The following is a 26,698-nucleotide window of genomic DNA, read 5'->3' as shown; positions in this document are numbered from 1 at the left end:
AGGCGGAGAGCGTCCCCAATCCCTCTCAAGGAGAACGGGTGTGCCTAGTACCTTATTTAACAAAGGGACTCGGATTTCCCATTCATCCGTTTCTCCAAGGTCTACTGGAGTTCTACGGCCTCCAGCTACACAACCTCACACCTGCCTCCATACTGCACGTTGCGGGCTTTGTGGCCCTCTGCGAGCTATTCTTGGGCATCGAGGCCCATTTCGCACTGTGGAAGAGGTTGTTCTGCCTTGTGCCCCGCTCTCAGGAGGGGTCAATTTATCAAGTGGGTGGAGCTGAACTATGGCGCATCGCTGGGAACGGATACCTATCCGGTACCCCTAAGAAGGCGTCCGAGGACTGGCCTTCGGAATGGTTTTATATGGATGACGTCCCCCTGCCGGACCCTATGCGGATCGTTCTCCCTGAGTTTAACAACGCTCCGTTAAAGAAACGCCTGAGCTGGCGCCCACGGAATCCTCAAAGGGAAACTGACAGGGACGTCCTTTACCTGATGAGCCGGATAAGATTGTTGGCTCATTCCGGATTGACCATGATCGAGGTCATGGCCACATGCATTACGCGGGGGGTGCAGCCGCTTCAGTACAGAGGCTACCCCATGTGGGATTTCAACGGGGAGGACGACGCCACCCGGTGTGGTCGCAAGGGACCAGATTCGGCTGCCACTTTAACGAAGATCTTATCCACTTTGTACAAGGGAGAAGAAGAGGAATTCATCCGTGTCAACCCACGGGGCGGATTCTCCATGTATAACCCTCCGAGATGGGTAAGCGAACACTTTCACTTATCTACCCGCTTTCCAAATTCTCATAATTGAGTACTTAGTCTGGTGATGTTAACGCAGGAGCTACGCCAGACGGTGAAGGAGATCAACTGCCCTCCCCCACAGCCCGAGGACCCAGAACGGTCCCTCGATCCGGATTCCCAAGAGGACCCGGACTTATGTGTGGAGTTAATTGATGGGGTGTTTCATCAATTGAGTAAGGACAACACCTTAGTGGCCATTACGGCCGATTATCCCGGGCTACTTCCAGCCTCAAAGGTAACCGAGACCGAAGTCCCTGTACTTTGAAGGAGATCCATCCATGCCTTATTTTGAATGCTGTAAACCAATAGTGTTTCATTTTGCAGGGGAAATCCTTGAGGCGGAGTGCCGGGCCCGCGGTGGGCAGCCAACAAGGGCCGCTCCAGCCAGGTGGGCCAAAAAGAAGTGCGGACCAGATCGAGACTCCGGTGCAACGGTACGGCGTGCGAATTTAACGCCTAGGGTTTATGCCCTCAAGTCATGCTAACGCTCATGCTCTCCTTAGGAAGAAGAGAGCCCGCCGGACTATATCCACCGGCCAGACTTCAAGGCCGGGTCCGGAAGCGGAGGCGGACACGGGGCGCGCGTCGGGCGTTCCTCCGATAGAGGATGCAGACGGGCTATCCGCCACCAATTTAGAGGTGGAGAGTGCCATGAACCACAGGCATCACCGGACTGTTCTTGAGGATGCATGTTTTTCCCAGAGGCATTGAACGCCTTTAATACGGGAGATGCGTACCTCCTTGCCGCTCAAAATGGTCTAGCCAGAGCCACAGGGCAGTATGTAAAAGACATACAGGTGACTAAATCTGACGGTTATATATGTCAGTAGCCCCCGAGACTTGAAATAGTTAAGATAACTATTTTAAGGATCATACGTTATGTAGGGTCTTACAAAGAAGAACATGCAACTGTCTCAGGAGCTGGCAGAGTGCAAGGCCCAACTCGAGGCCGCACTGGCCGCTTCATCTATTGCCAAGGGGACCCCCTCAGGTAATATATGCTCCGAAAAATAATTCCGTTGTAAAGTGCGGCATGTGTGCAATTCTGACGATAACAGTGCAGATGGGGCCGGAATAAATCCGTACAAGCAACAACTCCTACGCCAACTAAAGGCTGGCGAGAGCGTGCTGACAAGGGTGAGGCAAGAGAAGAACAAACTTCAAGACGCCAATACCCAGCTGGGCGAGGAACTAAAGGATGTTCGTATTCAGCTGTCTGCTTTCGTAAAGGAGAATCGACGACTTCGACGCGGCATTTTTAGTAAGTGCTTGAACGAATTCTCAAAAAAAAAATCAGCGAGGAAGTCGATTAACAGAGCTATGTCTGTAGGTCTGCTGACAGGTCGTCCTGCGGAGGAAATGCCCGGTTCAACGGGGGACCTTCTTCCCGAGCTGTTGCAACTGCACGAACGAGTTCGGCAGGCAATGCAGGGCATCGTCCAGGCTATGTGGCCATCCCTCTCCGTGCCCGAAGGCCTTGGGGAGCTTGCAAAGAAGCTGGAGGGAGTGCGGCAGCGCTTCCGGTTGTGGAAGATATCGGCCTGTCGTCAAGGTGCCAGGGAGGCCTGGGCCATGGTGCAGACTCGGTACACGAAGGCTGACCCGAACCACATGGCCGAAGTCGGCCCTATGGGTCCTGATGGAAAGGATATCCCTGTCAGTTTAGTATATGGCCAGGTAGAGCTGGCTACAAAGTATTCTCAACAGGACTGTAAATTACACCGCCTGTGGGATGGTATTGAAGAAGAATATACCGAGTCGGATTGACTCTGCAATTTAAAATGACATGAAAAATGCCTTCTAGCCGGATTGTAGATGGTTTGTCATTGCGGACCTTTTCACTTCGACCTCTGGACCCTATAGTCTGGAGTGTGTCCGAATACACTCTCGATTATGTAAGAACCGGGGCATGCATGGAGATAAGGCGTAGGGGTCATAATTACTTTAGCAGACAAGTGCCCAACTAGTTATGTTATATTACATGGTTAGTAAGAAACATCTTCCAGGGAGAATAGTTCCGTTAGGGGATCCTTCCCTGGGAGGCATGCCCTAAAGTGCATGTGCGAACTGCTAAAAAGAGCAGAAAAGCATCTGGGAGCAGATAAATAAACAAGAAAAATCATATTTTACTTCACCGACCGAATATTCCCTTAAGAACGCTAGCTTTCGGCTTCACCCAGTCTGAGGTACACATCCGGCTGACCCAGCAGTAACAATCGCAGAGGTGCTCCCTTTACCACCTAGCCGAACGAACGGGAATGTAGGGGTAAGCACAGGAGCCAGGCAACCCAGCTTGGCCAAAACTTAAGTCATATCGATGCATATAATGGTGTATAAAAGGTTCATGCGGAAGTGTCACACATGTTTTGGGCATGAGGCCCGTTTATATAAACTTCTGATAAAGAAGCCCCCAGGTATGCCGAGTGCGGGTGACGCGTCAAGTATGTGCGAACAATGCGCAAGCAAGCCCCTAAGGGCTTGGAAGAAGAGAAAAAAGGTAGGGATAAGGAGAGAAATGCCAGACAGCTAATGTGAAAAAATAAAAAAGGGGACAGAGGAAGGAGACAACACGGAGTCCGGCGCTAGGCGTAGAATCTTTGTAGGCATGCTGCGTTCCATGGGTTCGGCTCGAGTCAGTTGTCCGATGCGTTTCGTAGACGGTACGCTCCACCAGTCAGTACTTGGTCGATTATGAAGGGACCCTCCCATTTGGGCTTTAGTTTGTCCTTTTTCTTGTCCAGCAGGCGTAGGACTAGTTCGCCAACGTTATAAGTTTTGGCCCGTACTTCTCTGCTTTGATATCTTCGAGCCTGTTGTTGATAGAATGCGGAACGGGCTTTTGCCACGTCGCGCTCCTTCTCCAATGCGTCCAAGCTGTCCTACCGATCGAGCTTGGCTTCTCTTTCTTCGTACATGCACACGCGAGGTGAGTCATGAATTATGTCGCAGGGCAGGACTGCCTCTGCGCCGTATACCATAAAAATGGTGTGAATCCGGTAGTGCGATTCGGCGTGGTCCGTAGCCCCCAGAGTACGGAGTCAAGCTCCTCTACCCAGTGCGTGTTAGATTCCTTGAGGGATCGCACTAGTCTGGGTTTGATGCCGCTCATGATGAGACCGTTGGCTCGCTCGACTTGACCGTTAGTTTGTGGGTGATTGACTGAAGCGTAGTCGAGCTTGATGCCCATGTTTTTGCACCAGAGTTTAACTTCGTCGGCTGTGAAGTTTGTGCCGTTGTCAGTTATGATGCTGTGGGGGACGTTGTAACGGTGTACAACCCCGGATATGAAGTCTATCACCGGTCCAGATGCAGCCGTCTTCACAGGCTTGGCCTCTATCCATTTGGTGAATTTGTCCACCATGGCCAGTAGATATTTTTTCTTGTGGGTTCCTCCTTGAAGGGGTCCAACCTTGTCAAGCCCCCAGACCGCGAAAGGTCAGGTGATGGGTATGGTTTGTAGGGCGTTAGGCGGCATGTGGCTCTGATTAGTGAATAATTGGCAACCGACGCATCGCTGCACTAAGTCCTAAGCGTCTGCCCGGGCCATCGGCCAATAAAATCCGGTACGGAAGGCCTTGCTTACAAGGGCCCGGGCTACGGCGTGGTGCCCGCCTAGTCCGGCATGAATTTCAGCCAGAAGTTTTTGCCCTTCTTCTTCGGAGATACACCTTTGAAGGACTCCGGTTGTGCTCTTCTTATAAAGCTCTCCCTCGTGGACTTTGTAGGCTTTAGATCGCCGCACTATGCAGCGGGCCTCATTTTGGTCCTCGGGAAGTTCCTGCCTAGTTAGGTAGGCTAGGAATGGTTCTGTCCACGGGGCAATGACTGCCATTATTGTGTGGGTTGACGGTGTTGTTTCGTTGGCAGAGCCACCAACTATGTCAGAATGTTTGGTGAGGGTTAGTGTGGTTGTGTCTGAGCTGTTGTTTCCGGACTCTCCCTCCCATGTTACGGATGGCTTGAAAAGCCTCTCTAGGAAGATGTTGGGAGGGACGGTGTCGGTGTCAAAACCGGCGGATCTCGGGTAGGGGGTCCCGAACTGTGCGTCTAGGCGGATGGTAACACGAGACAAGGGACACGATGTTTTTACCCAGGTTCGGGCCCTCTCGGTGGAGGTAAAACCCTACTCCTTCTTGATTAATATTGATGATATGGGTAGTACAAGAGTTGATCTACCACGAGATCAGAGAGGCTAAACCCTAGAATCTAGCCTATGGTATGATTGTTGTTCGTCCTATGGACTAAAACTCTCCGGTTTATATAGACACTGGAGAGGGCTAGGGTTACACAGAGTCGGTTACAATGGGAGGAGATCTTCACATCATATCGCCAAGCTTGCCTTCCACGCCAAGGAAAGTCCCTATCCGGACAAGGGACGAAGTCTTCAATCTTGTATCTTCATAGTCCGGGAGTCCGGCCAAAGGTCATAGTCCGGCCATCCGGACACCCCCTAATCCAGGACTCCCTCAGTAGCCCCCGAACAAGGCTTCAATGACGACGAGTCTGGCGCGCAAATTGTCTTCGGCATTGCAAGGCGGGTTCTTCTCCAGCTCCATATACTTGTAGAATAGTGTTCGGCTTCTGATAAATGCTGCGCTCCTTGGCTTCCACGTCCAATAAAGGCCATCTTCCACGTGTCGAACGAATGCGAAAAGCCAGGGTATTTTTACATTTCCCCCCTAGCTGCTCAAATAAGCTGCCTATATAAAAAGAGACGAGGATCTAGATCCGAACCCCACCATCTCCCTTTCGCAAGCTTTCATCGGAGCGCTTCTGACCAAAAAATCCATTCCATCATGGACAGCCGACGCGGCTCCTCTTCTCGTGCTCCCAGCCCCAAGCCTGGGGATTGGGAGAGATGCTCCGTCCTGCATAGCAAGCTAGTAGTGCTTCAATCCAAGGGGCTACTCCCCCCAGCATATATGGTCCCAGTTCGATCCGGGATTGCCACCTATGGCGGCGGAGAGCGGGCGGAGAGCGTCCCCAATCCCTCTCAAGGAGAGCGGGTGTGCCTAGTACCTTATTTAATAAGGGGACTCGGATTTCCAATTCATCCGTTTCTCCAAGGTCTACTGGAGTTCTACGGCCTCCAGCTACACAACCTCACACCTGCCTCCATACTGCACGTTGCGGGCTTTGTGGCCCTCTGCGAGCTATTCTTGGGCATCGAGGCCCATTTCGCACTATGGAAGAGGTTGTTCTGCCTTGTGCCCCGCTCTCAGGAGGGGTCAATTTATCAAGTGGGCGGAGCCGAACTATGGCGCATCGCCAGGACCGGATACCTATCTGGTACCCCTAAGAAGGCGTCCGAGGACTGGCCTTTCTAATGGTTTTATATGGATGACGTCCCCCTGCCAGACCCTGTGCGGATCGGCCTCCCTGAGTTTAGCAACGCTCCGTTCAAGAAACGCCTGAGTTGGCGCCCACGGAATCCTCAAAGGGAAACTGACAGGGATGTCCTTTACCTGATGAGCCGGATAAGATTGTTGGCTCATTCCGGATTGACCATGATCAAGGTCATGGCAACATGTATTACGCGGGGGGTGCAGCCGCTTCAGTACAAAGGCCACCCCATGTGGGATTTCAACGGGGAAGACGACGCCACCCGGTGCGGTCGCAAGGGACCAGATTCGACTGCCACTCTAACGAAGATCTTATCCACTTTGTACAAGGGAGAAGAAGAGGAATTCATCCGTGTCAACCCACGAGGCGGATTCTCCATGTATAACCCTCTGAGCTGGGTAAGCGAACGCTTTCACTAATCTACCCTCTTTCGAAATTCTCATAATTGAGTACTTAGTCTGAGGATGTTAACGCAGGAGCTACGCCAGATGGTGAAGGAGATCAACAGCCCTCCCCCACAACCCGAGGACCCAGAACGGTCCCTCGATCTGGATTCCCAAGAGGACCCGGACTTATGTGTGGAGTTAATTGATGGGGTCTTTCATCAATTGAGTTAGGACAACACCTTAGTGGCCATTACAGCCGATTATCCCGGACTACTTCCAGCCTCAAAGGTAACCAAGACCGAAGTCCCTGTACTTTGAAGGAGATCCATCCATGCCTTATTTTGAATGCTGTAAACCAATAGTGTTTCGTTTTGCAGAGGAAATCCTTGAGGCGGAGTGCCGGGCCCGCGGTGGGCAGCCAACAAGGGCCGCTGCAGCCAGGCGGGCCAAAAAGAAGTGCGGACCAGATCAAGACTCCGGTGCAACGGTACGACGTGCGAATTTAACGCCTAGGGTTTATGCCCTCAAGTCATGCTAACGTTCGTGCTCTCCTTAGGAAGAAGAGAGCCCGTCGAACTATATCCACCGGCCAGACTTCAAGGGCGGGTCCGGAGGCGGAGGCGGACACGGGGCACGCGTCGGGCGTTCCTCCGACAGAGGATGCAGACGGGCTATCTGCCACCAATTCAGAGGTGGAGAGTGCCATGAACCACAGGCATCACCGGACTGTTCTTCAAGACGCATGTTTTCCCCAGAGGCATTGAACGCCTTTAATACGGGAGATGCATTCCTCCATGCCGCTCAAAATGGTCTAGCCAGAGCCACAGAGCAGTATGTAAAAGACATACGGGTGAGTAAATCTGATGGTTATATATGTCAGTAGCCCCCGAGACTTGAAATAGTTAAGATAATTGTTTTAAGGATCATATGTTATGCAGGGTCTTACAAAGAAGAACACGCAACTGTCTCGGGAGCTGGCAGAGTGCAAGGCCCAACTCGAGGCCGCGCTGGCCGCTTCGGCTATTGCCAAGGGGACCCCCTCAGGTAATATATGCTCCGAAAAATAATTCTGTTGTAAAGTGCTGCATGTGTGCAATTCTGACGATAACAGTGCAGATGGGGCCGGAGTAAATCCGGACAAGCAACAACTCCTACGCCAACTAAAGGCTGGCGAGAGCGTGCTGACAAGGGTGAGGCAAGAGAAGAACAAACCTCAAGACGCCAATACCCAGCTGGGCGAGGAACTAAAGGATGTTCGTATTCAGCTGTCTGCTTCCGTAAAGGAGAATCGGTGACTTCGACGCGGCATTTTTAGTAAGTGCTTGAACGAATTCTCGAAAAAAATCGACGAGGAAGTCGATTGACAGAGCTATGTCTGTAGGTCTGCTGACAGGTTGTCCTGCGGAGGAAATGCTCAATTCAACGGGGGACCTTCTTCCCGAGTTGTTGCAACTGCACAAACGAGTTCGACAGGCAATGCAGGGCATCGTCCAGGCTATGTGGCCATCCCTTTCCGCGCCTGAAGGCCTTGGGGAGCTTGCAAAGAAGCTGGAGGGAGTGCGGCAGCGCTTCCGGTTGTGGAAGATATCGGCCCGTCGTCAAGGTGCCAGGGAGGCCTGGGCCAGGGTGAAGACTCGGTACATGAAGGCTGACCCGAACCACATGACCGGAGTCGGCCCTATGGGTCCTGACGGAAAGGAGGTCCCTGTCAGTTTAGTATATGGCCAGGTAGAGCTGGCTGCAAAGTATTCTCAACAGGACTGTAAATTAGACCGCCTGTTGGATGGTATTGAAGAAGAATATACCGAGTCGGATTGACTTTGTAATTTAAAATGACATGAAAAATGCCTTCTAGCCGGATTGTCGATCGTTTGTCATTGCGGACCTTTTTGCTTCGACCTTTGGACCCTATAGTCCGGAGTGTGTCCTAATACCCTCTCGATTATGTAAGAACCGAGGCATGCATGGAGATAAGGCATAGGGGTCATAATTGCTTTAGCAGACAAGTGCCCAACTAGTTATGTTATATTACATGGTTAGTAAGAAACATATTCCAGGGAGAATAGTTCCGTTAGGGCTTCCTTTCCCTGGGAAGCATGCCCTAAAGTGCATGTCTGAACTGCTAAAAAGAGCAGAAAAGCATCTGGGAGCAGATAAATAAACAAGAAAAATCATCTTTTAGTTCACCGACCAAATAGTCCCTTAAGAATGCTAGCTTTCGGCTTCACCTAGTCTGAGGTACACATCCGGCTGACCTGGCAGTAACAATCGCAGAGGTGCTCCCTTTATCACCTAGCCGAACGAACGGGAACGTAGGGGTAAGCACAGGAGCCAGGCAACCCAGCTTGGCCAAAACTTAAGTCATATCGATGCATATAATGGTGTATAAAAGGTCCATGCGGAAGTGTCACACATGTTTTGGGCATGAGGCCCGTTTATATAGACTTCTGATAAAGAAGCCCCCAGGTATGATCAGCGCGGGTGGCGCGTCAAGTATGTGAGAACAATGCGCAAGCAAGCCCCTAAGGGCTTGGGAGAAGAGGAAAAAAAGGTAGGGAGAAGGAGAGAAATGCCAGACAGCTAATGTGAAAAATTAAAAAAGGGGACAGAGGAAGGAGACGAACACTGAGTCCGGCGCTAGGCATAGAATCTTCGTAGGTGTGCTACGTTCCATGGGTTCGGCTTGAGTCGGTTGTCCGATGCGTTTCGCAGACTGTACGCTCCACCAGTCAGTACTTGGTCGATTATGAAGGGACCCTCCCATTTGGGATTTAGTTTGTCCTTTTTCTTGTCTGGCAGGCGTAGGACTAGTTCGCCAACATTATAAGTTTTGTCCTGTACTTCTCTGCTTTGATATCTTCGAGCCTGCTGTTGATAGAATGCGGAACGGGCTTTTGCCACGTCGCACTCCTCCTCCAATGCGTCCAAGCTATCCTGCCGATCGAGCTCGGCTTCTCTTTCTTCGTACATGCGCACGCGAGGTGAGTCATGAATTATGTAGCAGGGCAGGACTGCCTCTGCGCCGTATACCATAAAAAATGGTGTGAATCCGGTAGTGCGATTCGGCGTGGTCTGTAGCCCCCAGAGTACGGAGTCAAGCTCCTCTACCCAGTGCGTGTTAGATTCCTTGAGGGATCGCACTAGTCTGGGTTTGATGCCGCTCATGATGAGATCGTTGGCTCGCTCGACTTGACCGTTAGTTTGTGGGTGATAGACTGAAGCGTAGTCGAGCTTGATGCCCATGTTTTTGCACCAGAGTTTAACTTCGTCGGCCGTGAAGTTTGTGCTGTTGTTAGTTATGATGCTGTGGGGGACGCCGTAACGGTGTACAACCCCAGATATGAAGTCTATCACCAGTCCGGATTCGGCCGTCTTTACAGGCTTGGCCTCTATCCATTTGGTGAATTTGTCCACCATGACCAGTATATATTTTTTCTTGTGGGTTCCTCCTTTAAGGGGTCCAACCATGTCAAGCCCCCAGACCGCAAAGGGCCAGGTGATGGGTATGGTTTGTAGGGCGGTAGGCGGCATGTGGCTTTGATTAGCGAATAATTGGCAACCGACGCATCGCTGCACTAAGTCCTGAGCATCTGCCCGGGCTGTCGGCCAATAAAATCCGGTACGGAAGGCCTTGCTTACAAGGGCCCGGGCTGCGGCGTGGTGCCCGCCTAGTCCGGCATGAATTTCAGCCAGAAGATTTCGCCCTTCTTCTTCAGAGATACACCTTTGAAGGACTCCGGTTGTGCTCTTCTTATAAAGCTCTCCCTCGTGGACTTTGTAGGCTTTAGATCGCCGCACTATGCAGCGGGCCTCGTTTTGGTCCTCGGGAAGTTCCTGCCTAGTTAGGTAGGCTAGGAATGGTTCTGTCCACGGGGCAATGACTGCCATTATTGTGTGGGCTGACGGTGTTGTTTCGTTGGCAGAGCCACCAACTGTGTTAGAATGTTCGGTGAGGGGTAGTGTGGTTGTGTCCGAGCAGTCTTTTCCGGACTCTCCCTCCCATGTTACGGATGGCTTGAAAAGCCTCTCTAGGAAGATGTTGGGAGGGACGGCATCGCGCTTTGCGCTGATGCGTGCCAACACATCTGCTACCTGGTTGTTCTCCCGGGCTATATGGTGAAATTCGAGCCCCTCAAACCAGGCTGACATCTTTAAGACGGTGTTGCGATAAGCTGCCATTTTCGGATCTTTGGCATCAAAGTCTCCATTTATTTGGGATACCGCAAGGTTTGAATCCCCACGGACCTCTAGGCACTGAATGCCCATGGAGACTGCCATCCGGAGACCATGTAGAAGGGCCTCGTATTCGGCTGCGTTGTTGGAGTCCGTGTACATTATCTGGAGTACGTATTGGACTGTATCTCCTATAGGGGACGTCAGAACGACGCCAGCCCCCAGGCCAGCCAACATTTTGGAGCCGTCGAAGTGCATGATCCAGTTAGAATATGCGCCGTACTCTTTAGGGAGCTCGGCTTCGGTCCATTCGGCGATGAAGTCAGCCAAAACCTGCGATTTGATAGCTCGCCGTGGCTTGTAAGGTATATCGAACGGGAGGGGCTCAATGGCCCATTTGGCAATCCGGCCCGTTGCGTCGCGGTTGTTTATAATATCATTAAGAGGTACTTCGAATGCCACTGTTATTGAACACTCTTGGAAATAGTGTCGTAGCTTCCGGGATGCCATGAACACCGCGTATGCTATCTTTTGATAATGCCGGTACCGTGACTTGCATGGGGTTAGGACAGTGGACACGTAGTAAACTGGTTTTTGGAGAGGAAACTTGTGTCCCTCCGTTTCTCATTCGACGACGAGCACCGCGCTTACAACTTGATGGGTTGCCGCGATGTATAATAGCATTGGTTCGCCCGTGTTGGGCGCGGCCAGGACCGGATTTGTTGCCAGTATGGCTTTGATTTCTTCGAGTCAGGCCGTGGCGGCATCCGTCCACTCGAAGTGTTCGGTGCGCCGCAGGAGGCGATAAAGGGGTAATGCATTTTCTCCTAAGCGGGAGATAAAGCAGCTTAGAGCCGCCACGCATCCGGTTAATTTTTGTATTTGCTTGAGGTCTTTTGGGATATCCAATTGCGACGGAGCTTGGATCTTGGCTGGGTTTGCCTCAATTCCTCTACCGGATACAATGAAGCCCAAGAGCTTTCTGGCTGGCACGCCGAAAACGCATTTTTATGGGTTGAGCTTAATGTCATATGCTCGGAGATTGTCGAACGTGAGCCTCAAGTCATCTACTAGAGTTTCAACATGTTTGGATTTGATGACCACGTCATCTACGTATGCTTCAACTGTTTTGCCGATCTGGTTGGCCAGACATGTCTGAATCATGTACTGATATGTTGCACCGGCGTTTTTGAGCCCGAAGGGCATCGTGTTGAAGCAGAATGGGCCGTATGGGGTGATGAATGCCGTTGTGGCTTGGTCTGACTCTGCCATCTTCATTTGGTGGTAGCCAGAGTATGCATCGAGGAAACACAATGAATCGTGTCCTGCAGTGGCGTCGATGATTTGATCAATTCGGGGAAGGGGGAAGGGATCCTTTGGGCAGGCTTTATTTAGGTCTTTGAAATCGACACATAGGCGCCAGGATTTGTCCTTCTTTGGTACCATCACCAGGTTTGCTAGCCAGTCCGGATGTTTTGTATCTCTGATGAATCCGGCTTCCAGTAATTTTGCTAGCTCCTCTCCCATGGCTTGTCTCTTGGGTTCGGAGAAACGCCGAAGAGTCTGCTTAACGGGCTTGAACCCTTTTAGGATGTTCAGGCTGTGCTCGGCCAGCCTGCGTGGGATTCCTGGCATGTCTGAAGGGTGCCAGGCAAAAATGTCCCAATTTTCTCGTAGGAATTCTCTAAGTGCGGCGTCTACGTCAAGTTTTAGTTGTGCCCCGATGGAGGCCGTTTTTGTGGTGTCCGTTGGATGGACTTGGAACTTGACTATTTCGTATGCTGGCTTGAAGGAGGTGGACTTGGATCTTTTTTTGAGTATCACGTCGTCCCTGTCCACCGTGGAGCGCAACATAGTTATTTCCTCAGCCGCCAGGGCTTCGGATAATGCCTCGAGGGCCAGTGCGACTGTCTTGTTTTCGGCGCGGAGCGTTGTTTCCGGATCACTAGCAAGAGTGATGATTCCATTGGGTCCGGGCATTTTGAGCTTCATGTACCCGTAATGGGGTATAGCTTGAAAAATTGTGAATGCTTCTCGCCCTAACAGAGCATGGTATCCGCTGCTGAACAGGGCCACTTGAAATGTGACCTCCTCGGATCTGTAATTATCCGGCGTGCCGAACACCACGTCCAGTGTGATTTTCCCTGAACAGCATGCTTCCCGACTGGGGATTATTCCTCTAAAGGTTGTGTTGCTTCGCTCAATGCGGCTCCAGTCTATTTCCATTTTTTGCAGTGTTTCCTCATAGATGAGGTTCAATCTGCTGCCGCCGTCCATGAGTACCTTTGTAAGCCAGAAGCCGTCCACTATCGGATTGAGGACCAATGCAGCTGGTGCTCGGGCTGGCCAGAATTTAGGTTCGTCACTGGCTTTAAAAGTAATAGCCGTGTCACTCCATGGATTTATTGTTGCTACCTAGTAGACTTCGGCAAGGCTGCGGAGCGTTCGCTTCCTTGCATTGTTCGATGTGAAAGTCTCGAAGACTGTTGACACCGTACTGGCGTTTCTGGGGTGGTGCTCTGCGGATTCTGGAGTTAGAAGCTCCTCGCCACTCCTGGCCACCTGCCGGAGTATCCAACATGCTCTAAGGCTGTGAGTTGGTGTGACTTCCCCTGAACTGTAGATTTTACAGGGTCCATTGAGCCATCCCTCCAGTACGATCCCATACCCTATAGAGGGTTTTTTGTTTTTGCTGTTTGGCTTAAGTGTCTGGCGATAATGCGCTCTTTTGTTTCGGACTGGGATTGTATTCAGGGCCGGATTGTCCCAGAATTTCGTTTCGGTTTTCCGAACGCTTTCTGTCGCACAGTATTTTTGTACTATGGATGTCAAGTCGGCGAAGCATGTAATTTCACGACGACTTATGGCATTGAGGATTCCGATGTCCGTGCAGTTGTTACAGAAGAATGTAATTGCATCCTTCTTACGGCAGTCCTTTATCCTGTTTATAACTAGGAGGAATCTGGCCCAGTAGTGGTGTACTGTTTCCCCGGGCTCTTGCCGTATTTGGGATAGATCCCTTGTAGTTGGGTGGGCGGGTGGATTTAAATCCGGAACCTCGCCCGATCTAAGATTCAGGGGCCAAGAAATTTCCGAATCCGGAAGCTTGTTTTCTTGGACGTTATTCAATGAATCAGGCCTGCTGCCCGACTTCAGGTTCAGGGCTTGGGCAACATCCTCCCCTCCGCGGATATCCGGCTAGGAGGGGTCGGGAATCCGGACACATCTGGTCCTTAGGATGGGCGAAGATTCGCCGCATTGTTCTTCCACCACTTCAACGTGGTGGGTGACCTGGGGAGAGTCGATCTCTCTCTGATCGGGTTTAAGCCCCATCTGGCCGTAATCTGTAGCGACTCCCAGGGCGGCGATGCGATCCAAGAGCTCGTTTAGGGAAGAGATCTCCATCGGATCTAACCGCTCGGCGAGTTCCGAGCTGATCTGGAGATTGCTTTCGATGACCCGAGAGGTCATCACCGGCGCGGCGGCGGAACAGGCGGTCATCAAAAACCTGCCTAGCTGGAGAGTTTGGCCAACAGCCAAAGCTCCTTTAGCAACAGCGCCGTCTTTAAAGATGGGGTGCAGCATCCTTCCTGTGGGTGACGACACAGAGGAACTCTCAATGAAAGCACCAATGTCGGTGTCAAAACCGGCGGATCTCGGGTAGGGGGTCCCGAACTGTGCGTCTAGGCAGATGGTAACAGGAGACAAGGGACACGATGTTTTTACCCAGGTTCGGGCCCTCTCGGTGGAGGTAAAACCCTACTCCTGCTTGATTAATATTGATGATATGGGTAGTACAAGAGTTGATCTACCGCGAGATCAGAGATGCTAAACCCTAGAATCTAGCCTATGGTATGATTTTTATTCGTCCTACAGACTAAAACTCTCCGATTTATATAGACACTGGAGAGGACCAGGGTTACCAGAGTCGGTTACAATGGGAGGAGATCTTCATATCGTATCGCCAAGCTTGCCTTCCACGCCAAGGAAAGTCCCTATTCGGACACGGGACGAAGTCTTCAATCTTGTATCTTCATAGTCCGGGAGTCCGGCCAAAGGTCATAGTCCGGCCATCCGGACACCCCCTAATCCAGGACTCCCTCAGACGGCATCGCGCTTTGCGCCGATGCGTGCCAACACGTCTGCTGCCTGGTTGTTCTCCCGGGCTATATGGTGAAATTCGAGCCCCTCAAACCGGGCTGACATCTTTAAGACGGTGTTGCGATAAGCTGCCATTTCGGATCATTGGCGTCAAAGTCTCCATTTATTTGGGATACCGCGAGGTTTGAATCACCACGGACCTCTAGGCGCGGAATGCCCATGGAGACTGCCATCCGGAGACCATGTAGAAGGGCCTCATATTCGGCTGCGTTGTTGGAGTCCGTGTACATTATCTGGAGTACGTATTGGACTGTATCTCCTGTAGGGGACGTCAGAACGACGCCAGCCCCCAGGCTAGCCAACATTTTGGAGCCGTCGAAGTGCATGATCCAGTTGGAATATGCGCCCTACTCTTTAGGGAGCTCGGCTTCGGTCCATTCGGCGATGAAGTCAGCCAAAACCTATGATTTGATAGCTCGCCGTGGCTTGTACATTATATCGAACGGGAGGAGCTCAATTGTCCATTTGGCAATCCGACCCATTGTGTCGCGGTTGTTTATAATATCATTAAGAGGTACTTCGGATGCCACTGTTATTGAACACTCTTGGAAGTAGTGTCGCAGCTTCCAGGATGCCATGAACACCGCGTATGCTATCTTTTGATAATGCGGGTACCGTGACTTGCATGGGGTTAGGACAGTGGAGACGTAGTAAACTGGTTTTTGGAGAGGAAACTTGTGTCCGTCCGTTTCTCGTTCGATGAAGAGCATCGCACTTACAACTTGATGGGTTGCCGTGATGTATAATAGCATTGGTTCGCCCGTATTGGGCGTGGCCAGGACCGGATTTGTTGCCAATATGGCTTTGATTCCTTCGAGTCCGGCCGTGGCGGCATCCGTCCACTCGAAGTGTTCGATGCGCCGCAAGAGGCGATAAAGGGGTAATGCCTTTTCTCCTAAGCGGGAGATAAAGCGGCTTAGAGCCGCCACGCATCCGGTCAATTTTTGTATTTGCTTGAGGTCTTTGGGGATATCCAATTACGACAGAGCTCGGATCTTGGCTGGGTTTGCCTCAATTCCTCTACCGGATACAATGAAGCCCAAGAGCTTTCCGGCTGGCACGCCGAAAACGCATTTTTCTGGGTTGAGCTTAATGTCATATGCTTGGAGATTGTCGAACGTGAGCCTCAAGTCGTCTACTAGAGTTTTGACATGTTTGGATTTGATGACCATGTCATCTACGTATGCTTCAACTGTTTTCTCGATCTGGTTGGCCAGACATGTCTGAATCATGCGCTGATATGTTGCGCCGGCGTTTTTGAGCCTGAAGGGCATCGTGTTGAAGCAGAATGGGCCGTATGGGGTGATGAATGCCGTTGCGGCTTGGTCTGACTCTGCCATCTTGATTTGGTGGTAGCCAGAGTATGCATCGAGGAAACACAATGAATCGTGTCCTGCAATGGCATCGATGATTTGATCAATTCGGGGGAGGGGGAAGGGATCCTTTGGGCAGGCTTTATTTAGGTCTTTGAAATCAACACATAGGCGCCAGGATTTGTCCTTCTTTGGTACCATCACTAGGTTTGCTAGCCAGTCCGGATGTTTTATATCTCTGATGAATCCGGCTTCCAGTAATTTTGCTAGCTCCTCTCCCATGGCTTGTCTCTTGGGTTCAGAGAAACGCCGAAGGGTCTGCTTAACGGGCTTGAACCCTTTTAGGATGTTCAGGCTGTGCTCGGCCAGCCTGCGTGGGATTCCTGGCATGTCTGAAGGGTGCCAGGCAAAAATGTCCCAATTTTCTCGTAGGAATTCTCTGACTGCGGCGTCTACATCAGGTTTTAGTTGTGCCCCGATGGAGGCCGTTTTTGTGGTGTCCGTTGGATGGACTTGGAACTTGACTATTTCGTCTGCCGGCTTGAAGGAGGTGGACTTGGATCTTTTGTCGAGTATCACGTCGTCCCTGTCCACCGTGGAGCACAACACAGTTAGTTCCTTAGCCGCCAGGGCTTCGGATAATGCCTGGAAGGCCAGTGTGGCTGTCTTGTTTTCGGCGCGGAGCGCTGTGTCCGGATCACTAGCAAGAGTGATGATTCCGTTGGGTCCGGGCATTTTGAGCTTCATGTACCCGTAATGGGGTATAGCTTGAAAAATTGTGAATGCTTCTCGCCCTAACAGAGCGTGATATTCGCTGCTGAACGGGACCACTTGAAATGTGACCTCCTCGGATCTGTAATTATCCGGCATGCCGAACACCACGTCTAGTGTGATTTTCTCTGAACAGCATGCTTCCCGGCTGGGGATTATTCCTCTAAAGGTTGTGTTGCTTCGCTCAATGCGGCTCCAGTCTATTTCCATTTTTCGCAGTGTTTCCTCATAGATGAGGTTCAATCCGCTGCCGCCGTCCATGAGTACCTTTGTAAGCCGGAAGCCGTCCACTATTGGATTGAGGACCAATGCAGCTGGTGCTCGGGCTGGCCGGAATTTAGGTTCGTCACTGGCATTAAAAGTAACAGCCGTGTCACTCCATGGATTTATTGTTGCTACCTGGTAGACTTTGGCAAGGCTGCGGAGTGTTCGCTTCCTTGCATTGTTCGATGCGAAAGTCTCGAAGACTGTTGACACCGTACTGGCGTTTCTGGGGTGGTGCTCTGCGGATTCTGGAGTTAGAAGCTCCTCGCCACTCCTGGCCACCTGCCGGAGTATCCAACATGCTCTAAGGCTGTGAGTTGGTGCGACTTCCCCTGAACTGTGGATTTACAGGGTCCATTGAGCCATCCCTCCAGTACGGTCTCATACCCTATAGAGGGTTTTTGTTTTTTGCTGTTGGCTGAAGTGCCTAGTGATAATGTGCTCTTTTGTTTCGGACTGGGATTGTATTCAGGGCCGGATTGTCCCAGAATTTCGTTTCGGTTTTCTGAACGCTTTCTGTCGCATAGTACTTTTGTACTATGGATGTCAAGTCGGCGAAGCGTGTAATTTCGCGACGACTTATGGCGTTGAGGATTCCGATGTCCGTGCCGTTGTTACAGAAGAATGTAATCGCATGCTTCTCATGGCAGTCCTTTATCCTGTTTATAACCAGGAGGAATCTAGCCCAGTAGTGGTGTACTATTTCCCCGGGCTCTTGCCGTATTTGGGATAGATCCCTTGTATTTGAGTGTGCGGGTGGATTTAAATCCGGAACCTCGCCCGATCTAAGATTCAGGGGCCAAGAAAGTTCCGAATCCGGAAGCTTGTTTTCTTGGACGTTATTCAATGAATCAGGCCTGCTGCCTGACTTCAGGTTTAGGGCTTGGGCGACATCCTCCCCTCCGCGGATATCCGGCTTGGAGAGGTCGGGAATCCGGACACATCTGGTCCTTAGGATGGGCGAAGATTCGCCGCATTGTTCTTCCACGACTTCAACATGGTGGGTGACCTGGGGAGAGTCGATCTCTCTCTGATCGGGTTTAAGCCCCATCTGGCCGTAATCTGTAGCGACTCCTAGGGTGGCGATGCGATCCAAGAGCTCATTTAGGGAAGAGAGATCCATCGGATCTAACCGCTCGGCGAGTTCCAAGCTGATCTGGAGATTTCTTTCGATGGCCCGAGAGGTCATCGCCGGCGCGGCGGCCGAACAGGCGGTCATCAAAACCTGCCTAGCCGGAGAGTTTGGCCGACAGCCAAAGCTCCTTTAGCAACAGCGCCGTCTTTAAAGACGGGGTGCGGCATCCTTCCTGTGGGTGATGACACAGAGGAACTCTCAATGAAAGCACCAATGTCGGTGTCAAAACCGGCGGATCTCGGGTAGGGGGTCCTGAACTGTGCATCTAGGTGGATGGTAATAGGAGACAAGGGACACGATGTTTTTACCCAGGTTCGGGCCCTCTCGGTGGAGGTAAAACCCTATTCTTGCTTGATTAATATTGATTATATGGGTAGTACAAGAGTTGATCTACCACGAGATCAGAGAGGCTAAACCCTAGAATCTAGCCTATGGTATGATTGTTGTTCGTCCTACGGACTAAAACTCTCCGGTTTATATAGACACCGGAGAGGGCTAGGGTTACACAGAGTCGGTTACAATGGGAGGAGATCTTCATATCGTATCGCCAAGCTTGCCTTCCACGCCAAGGAAAGTCCCTATCCGGACACGGGACGAAGTCTTCAATCTTGTATCTTCATAGTCCGGGAGTGTGGCCAAAGGTCATAGTCCGGCCATCCGGACACCCCCCAATCCAGGACTCCCTCAGTAAATATTGGGTTATCTCCCAACAAGCGCTTTTCTTTAATGCCTTTTAGCTAGGCATGATGATTTCAATGATGCTCACACAAAAGATAAGAATTGAAACATAAAGAGAGCATCATGAAGAATATGACTAGAACATTTAAGTCTAACCCACTTCCTATGCATAGGGATTTTGTGAGCAAACAACTTATGGGAACAATAATCAACTAGCATAGGAAGGCAAAACAAGCATAACGTCAAAATTTTCAACACATAGAGAGGAAACTTGATATTATTTCAATATGTAGAAGCATATGATCCTCTCTCATAATAATTTCAAGTAGCATCATGAATGAATTCAACCATATAACCAGCACCTAAAGCATTCTTTTCATGATCTACTTGCATAGAAATTTTACTACTCTCCACGCAAGCAAATTTATTCTCATCAATAGTAGTGGGAGCAAACTCAACAAAATAACTATCATGTGAAGCATAATCCAATTGAAAATTAAAATCAAGATGACAAGTTTCATGGTTATCTTTATTCTTTATAGCATACGTGTCATCACAATAATCATCATAAATAGGAGGCATGCTTTCATCATAATAAATTTGCTCATCAAAACTTGGGGGACAAAAAATATCATCTTTATCAAACATAGCATCCCAAAGCTTGTGGCTTTGCATATCATTAGCATAATAGGTATTCAAAGAATTCATACTAACAACATTGCAATCATGCTCATCATTCAAAGATTTAGTGACAAACATTTTATAGACTTCTTCTTCTAGCACTTGAGCACAATTTTCCTTTCCATCATTCTCACGAAAGATATTAAAAAGATGAAGCGTATGAGGCAAACTCAATTCCATTTTTTTGTAGTTTTCTTTTATAGACTAAACTAGTGATGAAACAAGAAACTAAAAGATTCGATTGTAAGATCTAAAAATATACCTTCAAGCACTCACCGCCACAACAACGTCACCAGAAAAGAGCTTGATGTCTACTACGCAACCTTCTTCTTGTAGACGTTGTTGGGCCTCCAAGTGCAGAGGTTTGTAGGACAGTAGCAAATTTCCCTCAAGTGGATGACCTAAGGTTTATCAATCCGTGGGAGGCGTAGGATGAATATGTTCTCTCTCAAGCAACCCTGCAACCAAATAGCAAAGAGTCTCTTGTGTCCGCAACACACCCAATACAATGGTGAATTGTATAGGTGCACTAGTTCGGCGAAGAGATGGTGATACAAGTGCAATATGTATGGTAGATATAGGGTTTTTTAATCTGAAAATATAAAAACAGCAAGGTAACTAAAGATAAAAGTGAGCACAAACGATATTGCAATGCTAGGAAACAAGGCCTAAGGTTCATACTTTCACTAGTGCAAGTTCTCTCAACAATAATAACATAACTGGATCATATAACTATCCCTCAACATGCAACAAAGAGTCACTCCAAAGTCACTAATAGCGGAGAACAAATGAAGAGATTATTGTAGGGTACGAAACCACCTCAAAGTTATTCTTTCTGATCGATCTATTCAAGATTCCGTAGTAAGATAACACGAAGCTATTCTTTCTGTTCGATCTATCAAAGAGTTCGTACTAGAATAACACCTTAAGACACAAATCAACCAAAACCCTAATGTGACCTAGATACTCCAATGTCACCTCAAGTATCCGTGGGCATGATTATATGATATGCATCACACAATCTCATATTCATCTATTCAACCAACACAAAGTACTTCAAAGAGTTCCCCAAAGTTTCTACCGAAGAGTCAAGACAAAAACGTGTGCCAACCCCTATCCATAAGTTCACAAGGTCACTGAACCCGCAAGTTTATCACCAAAACATACATCAAGTAGATCACGCGAATATCCCATTGTCACCACACATAAACACAAGCAAGACATACATCAAGTGTTCTCAAATCCTTAAAGACTCAATCCGATAAGATAACTTCAAAGGGAAAACTCAATCCATTACAAGAGAGTAGAGGGGGAGAAACATCATAAGATCCAACTATAATAGCAAAGCTCACGATACATCAAGATCATGCCAAATCAAGAACACGAGAGAGAGAGAGAGATCAAACACATAGCTATTGGTACATACCCTCAGCCCCGAGGATGAACTACTCCCTCCTCATCATGGAGAGCACCGGGATGATGAAGATGGCCACCGGTGATGGATTCCCCCTCTGGCAGGGTGTCGGAACAGGCTCCCGAGAGGTTTTTGGTGGCTATAGAGGCTTGAAGTGGCGGAACTCCCAATCTATTGTGCTCCTGGATGTTTTCGGGGTATATGGATATATATAGGTGAAAGAAGTCGGTCAGGGGAGCCACGAGAGGCCCACGAGGGTGGGGGCGTGCCCAAGCGGGTAGGGCGCGCCCTAGACCCTCATGGCTTCCTCAAAGCTTCCTGACGTCTACTCCAAGTCTCTTGGATTGCGTTTGTTCCAAAAATAACTCTCCCGAAGGTTTCATTCTGTTTGGACTCCGTTTGATATTCCTTTTCTTTGAAATACTGAAATAGGCAAAAAACAACAATTTGGGCTGGGCCTCCGCTTAATAGGTTAGTCCCAAAAATGATATAAAAGTGTATAGTAAAGCCCATTAAACATCCAAAACAGATAATATAATAGCATGGAACAATCAAAAATTATAGATACGTTGGAGACATATCAAGCATCCCCAAGCTTAATTCCTGCTCGTCCTCGAGTAGGTAAATGATAAAAACAGAATTCTTGATGTGGAATGCTACCTAGCATATTTCTCAATGTAATTTTCTTTATTGTGACATGAATGTTCAGATCTAAATGATTCAAGATAAAAGTTCATATGGACATAAGGGTAATAATACTTCAAGCATACTAACAAAGTAATCAAATCATGTCTTCTCAAAATAACATAGCCAAAGAAAGTTTATCCCTACAAAATCATATAGTCAGGCTATGCTTCATTTTCGTCACACAAAATACTCCCATCATGCACAACCCTGGTTTCAGCCAAGCAATTGGTTCATACTTTTTAACGCGCTTCAGCTTTTTCAACTCTCACGCAATACATGAGCGTAAGCCATGGATATAGCACTATGGGTGGAATAGAATGGTGGTTGTGGAGAAGACAAAAAGGGAGAAAGTCTCACATCAACTAGGCGTATCCACTACTAGGAAAGGGGCTATAGATGGGATTGACACTAATGGCGCACCAGAAAGATGGTGCGCCATTAGTATATACTAATGGCGCACCACAATCTGATGCGCCATTAGAGTTTAAACTACTAATGGCGCACCATGCTACGGGTGCGCCATTAGTATCAATTTTTTTTAACTAGTGCGCCTGTCCAAACATACTAATGGCGCATCCGGGCAAAGTGCGCCATTAGTAGTTGTAACTACTAATGGCGCACCAGGCAGCAGGTGCGCCATTAGTATAGAAAATGTTTTTTGAACTAGTGCGCCTATCCAAACATACTAATGGCGCATCCTGCCCAAGTGCGCCATTAGTAGTTGTAACTACTAATGGCGCACCAGGCAGTGGGTGCGCCATTAGTATAGAATTTTTTTTTTGAACTAGTGCGCCTATCCAAACATACTAATGGCGCATCCTGCTCAAGTGCGCCATTAGTAGTTGTAACTAGTAATGGTGCACCATGCAAGAGGTGCGCCATTAGTAAGTGGGCAGCAACAAGATATTTGGGACAACCTCTCCTACCCACACACTCACTTTCTCCCCACTTCATTCTCTCCACCTCCTCCTTGTCTCGGGTGCCTCCTCTTTTTCACCTCATTTCCACCATAGATTCATTCAAATTAAGTGATTAAATTACCTTGTTTTAATAGGTAAGTAAGGGGGGAAGCTATATTTAGGTTGTTCTCCTTACAACAATGTGCACATGCACTTTTTACGGCCTAGCTAGATCTATGTATGTTCGTGGTGTTGCATATGTTTGTGGTGTTGCATATGTGTTTGTGTTTGGAGGTGTACCGGTATTTGATATGCGATAGTTGCCAATATTTTGCCGGAATGTTGATTCATTTCCGTTTCGGCGAGAATTTTGGCATTAAGCATTCTTTTTGGTCCTATTTTTAGGGAAAGTCATGCCAAATTTTTGTTTGGTTCTAAAATATCGTTTTGCTCTACCCCGTAGGCGACCATGGTCCGCACGATGACCGAAGGCATCGTGAATAGGTTTTTGAGGTCCGCGAAGGCCGAGATGCTTCAAAAGAACGAGACGGAGATAAGATGTCCGTGTCGAAGATGCAAGCTGAAGAGCCTTATTGCGGACCCGGATTCCGGGCAGGTGCGGGACCACCTGCTGTTGCGTGGTTTCATGGATGGCTATCGGTGGCAAGGTGATGAAGATGACTACGAAGTCGTCCATGCGGGTCGGGCAAGAAATGAGGAAGGGCAGCAAGATAACCACCGCGGCTCGGGCGGGCGAGAAGACGAAGAATCCCCAGGAGATGATCACGACTGTGATGCTGTACACAGTCATCATGTAGAAGATGTAGGACATGATGATGAGGAAGATGCCGGAGCAGGAGACGGGCATGATCATGAAGATGATGATGCCGGCGGAGCAGACGACGCTGGACCATCGATGGGCTGGGTGCAGGACCCTCATATTCAAGAGCTGCTTCTCAAGCAGACGGATAACGCAAGAGCTGCCGCCCGAGAGAAAGCCAAGATGGATCAACTTGAGTTAGACGCGGTTACTCCATTGTATGAAGGATGCAGGCCCGAGGATACCCGCCTGAAAGTAACGCTCATGGCCATGGAGATGAAGGTAAAACACAAAATGACCGATGCATGCTTCGACGAGAACATGTCATTCTGGCATGAACGTCTTCCCAAGGGGAACAAGTGCCCGACCAGTTTGGAGGAGGCGAAGAAAATCGTGTGTCCTCTGGATTTACCGCACGTGAAATACCATGTGTGCATGAACAATTGCATCATTTATCGGGACGAGCACGCGGAGTCTACAATATGTCCGGTGTGCGGTGTCACTCGATACAAGAAGAGGAAGAAAGCTCCTCGAAAAGTGGTGTGGTACTTTCCGATCACTCCTCGTCTGCAGCGGTATTTCGCGGATCCTAAGGTAGCAAAGCTCCTGCGTTGGCACGCGGATAGGGAGGAGAAGAAGCGAGAAGATGACGCAAATGATCCGGAGATAGATAAAAAGACAAGATGCTGAGTCACCCTAAGGATGCGAGCTAGTGGCAAGCATTGAACTTCGAATACCCAGAATTTGGGAACGATCCAAGGAACATCATGCTGGGCGCAAGCACCGATGGAGTCAATCCGTTTGGCAACCAGAGAAGCACACATAGCACCTGGCCTGTGTTTGTGTGGATGTACAACCTTCCCCCCTGGTTGTGCATGAAGAGGAAGTACATTCACATGAGTATGCTAATTGAAGGGCCGAAACAACCAGGGAACAACATCAATCTGTATCTGGGGCTGCTGAAAGAGGATCTTGACACGCTGTGGAAAACACCAGCCAATACGTGGGACGCCGCAGAGAAAGAATATTTCCCTATGAGAGTCGCACTGCTCACGACGGTGCACGACTATCTCGGTTACGGATATCTTGCGGGGCAGGTAGTCCACGGATTTTCTGGATGCGTAAGGTGCATGGATGACACAACGTATCGCCAGCTAGATAGAGATCCCAGGTCTTCGAAAACCGTGTTCATGGGACATCGAAGGTGGCTTCGCGACGATGACCCGTGGAGGAAACGCAAGGATCTGTTCGATGGTGAAACCGAACCCCGAAAACGCCCGTGTACGAGGAGCGGCGAGGAAATAGACAAGCTGTTGAAAAATTGGAAAGACTGCCCACTGCCGGGAAAGAAGCAAAAGGCGCCAGAGCCGGAAAAGAAGCGAAAGGCGCCAGAGCCGCTGCTGAAGGTATGGAAAACGAGGTCTGTTTTCTGGGACTTGCCGTACTGGAAGATCCACCGTGTGCCTCACAGCCTTGATGTCATGCATATCACGAAGAACGTGTGCGAGAGTCTGCTTGGTACCCTGCTCAACATGCCAGAGAGGACCAAAGATGGGCCGAAAGCAAGGGCAGACTTGAAATCAATGGGCATCAGGCAGGAGCTTCACGCTATATATGATGATGATGATGATGATGATGATGATGATGATGATGATGATGATGATGATGATGATGATGATGATGATGAGGCGAAGCAGGACACAGAAAGTCGTCGCAAAGGCAAAAAGGCCAAGAAGACCGGAAATGACTACCCTCCCGCGTGCTTCACTCTAAGTCAGGAGGAGATCGAGCAGTTTTTCACCTGCCTCCTAGGAGTAAAACTTCCTTACGGTTACGCGGGGAAGATAAGCAGATACCTAGACCCAGCGAAGCAGAAGTTCAGCGGGATGAAGTCTCACGACTGTCACGTGCTGATGATGCAGATACTTCCAGTTGCAATCCGTGGGATCATGGACGCGCACGTCCGTGAAACGCTATTTGGCCTATGCAACTTCTTCGACGTCATCTCTCGGAAGTCGATTGGCGTGAGGCAACTCAGAAGGCTACAGGAAGAGATCGTGGTGATACTATGCGAGCTTGAGATGTACTTCCCGCCCGCATTCTTCGATGTTATGGTGCATCTGCTGGTCCATATAGTGGAGGATATCATCCAACTCGGGCCGACGTTCCTGCACAGCATGATGCCGTTCGAAAGGATGAATGGTGTCATCAAAGGATACGTTCGCAACATGTCACGTCCAGAAGGAAGCATAGCCAGGGGCTTTCTGACCGAAGAGTGCATCTCCTACTGCACGAATTATCTAGGCATCGAGAACCCCGTTGATCTGCCCGTCAACAGGCACCTCGGCAGGCTCGCTGGATGGGGTCACCGTGAGGGTCGCCGCGAAATGCATGTCGACTTCGAGGGTCGACTCGCCGACTTTGAAAGAGCAAACCTAGTCGCGCTACAACACATAGACGTGGTCGATCCTTGGGTGGTAGAGCACAAAACCTTTATTAAAAAGACGTACAATGACCGAGGCCAACAGAGGACGGACGGAGATACACTCAAAGAGCATAACTCATGTTTCACGCATTGGTTCAAGCATAAGCTTCTGTCGTACCTTTTACATGAGGATTCTTCCGCGGAAGAACAACTCATATTCGCCTTGTCACAGGGCGCCGAGCACAACCTGATGACCTATGAGGCGTACGATATCAACGGCTACACATTCTACACCGAGGCCAAGGACATGAAGAGCGATGGTTATCAGAACTCCGGGGTAACGATGGAATCCTACACCGGTAACGACAAGGACAGATACTACGGAAGGATCGAGGAGATCTGGGAGCTGAGCTACGCTGGAGAGAAGGTCTCGATGTTCCGTGTCAGATGGGCCAAGAACGTCATAAAAGAAGACCGGTATTTCACCACCATGGTTATACCCGAAGCCAAATCCAAGACCGCGGGCGCAAACGTCACCGCGAAAAATGAGCCATGGGTACTGGCTTCCCAAGTGGACCAATGCTTCTTCATTACCGACCCGCCAAAGCCCAGTCGTGTTGTCGTGAGGAGAGGCAAAAGGAAGATCATCGGAATGGATGGAGTAGCCAATGAGCAAGACTTCGACAAGTACGGCGACCCGAGGATCGAACATGACGACGATGATGAAGTAGCAG

Source organism: Triticum dicoccoides, chromosome 1B (genome assembly GCF_002162155.2).
Source record: "Triticum dicoccoides isolate Atlit2015 ecotype Zavitan chromosome 1B, WEW_v2.0, whole genome shotgun sequence".
In the NCBI taxonomy this organism is placed as follows: Eukaryota; Viridiplantae; Streptophyta; class Magnoliopsida; order Poales; family Poaceae; genus Triticum; species Triticum dicoccoides.
This window is presented reverse-complemented; position numbering follows the sequence as displayed.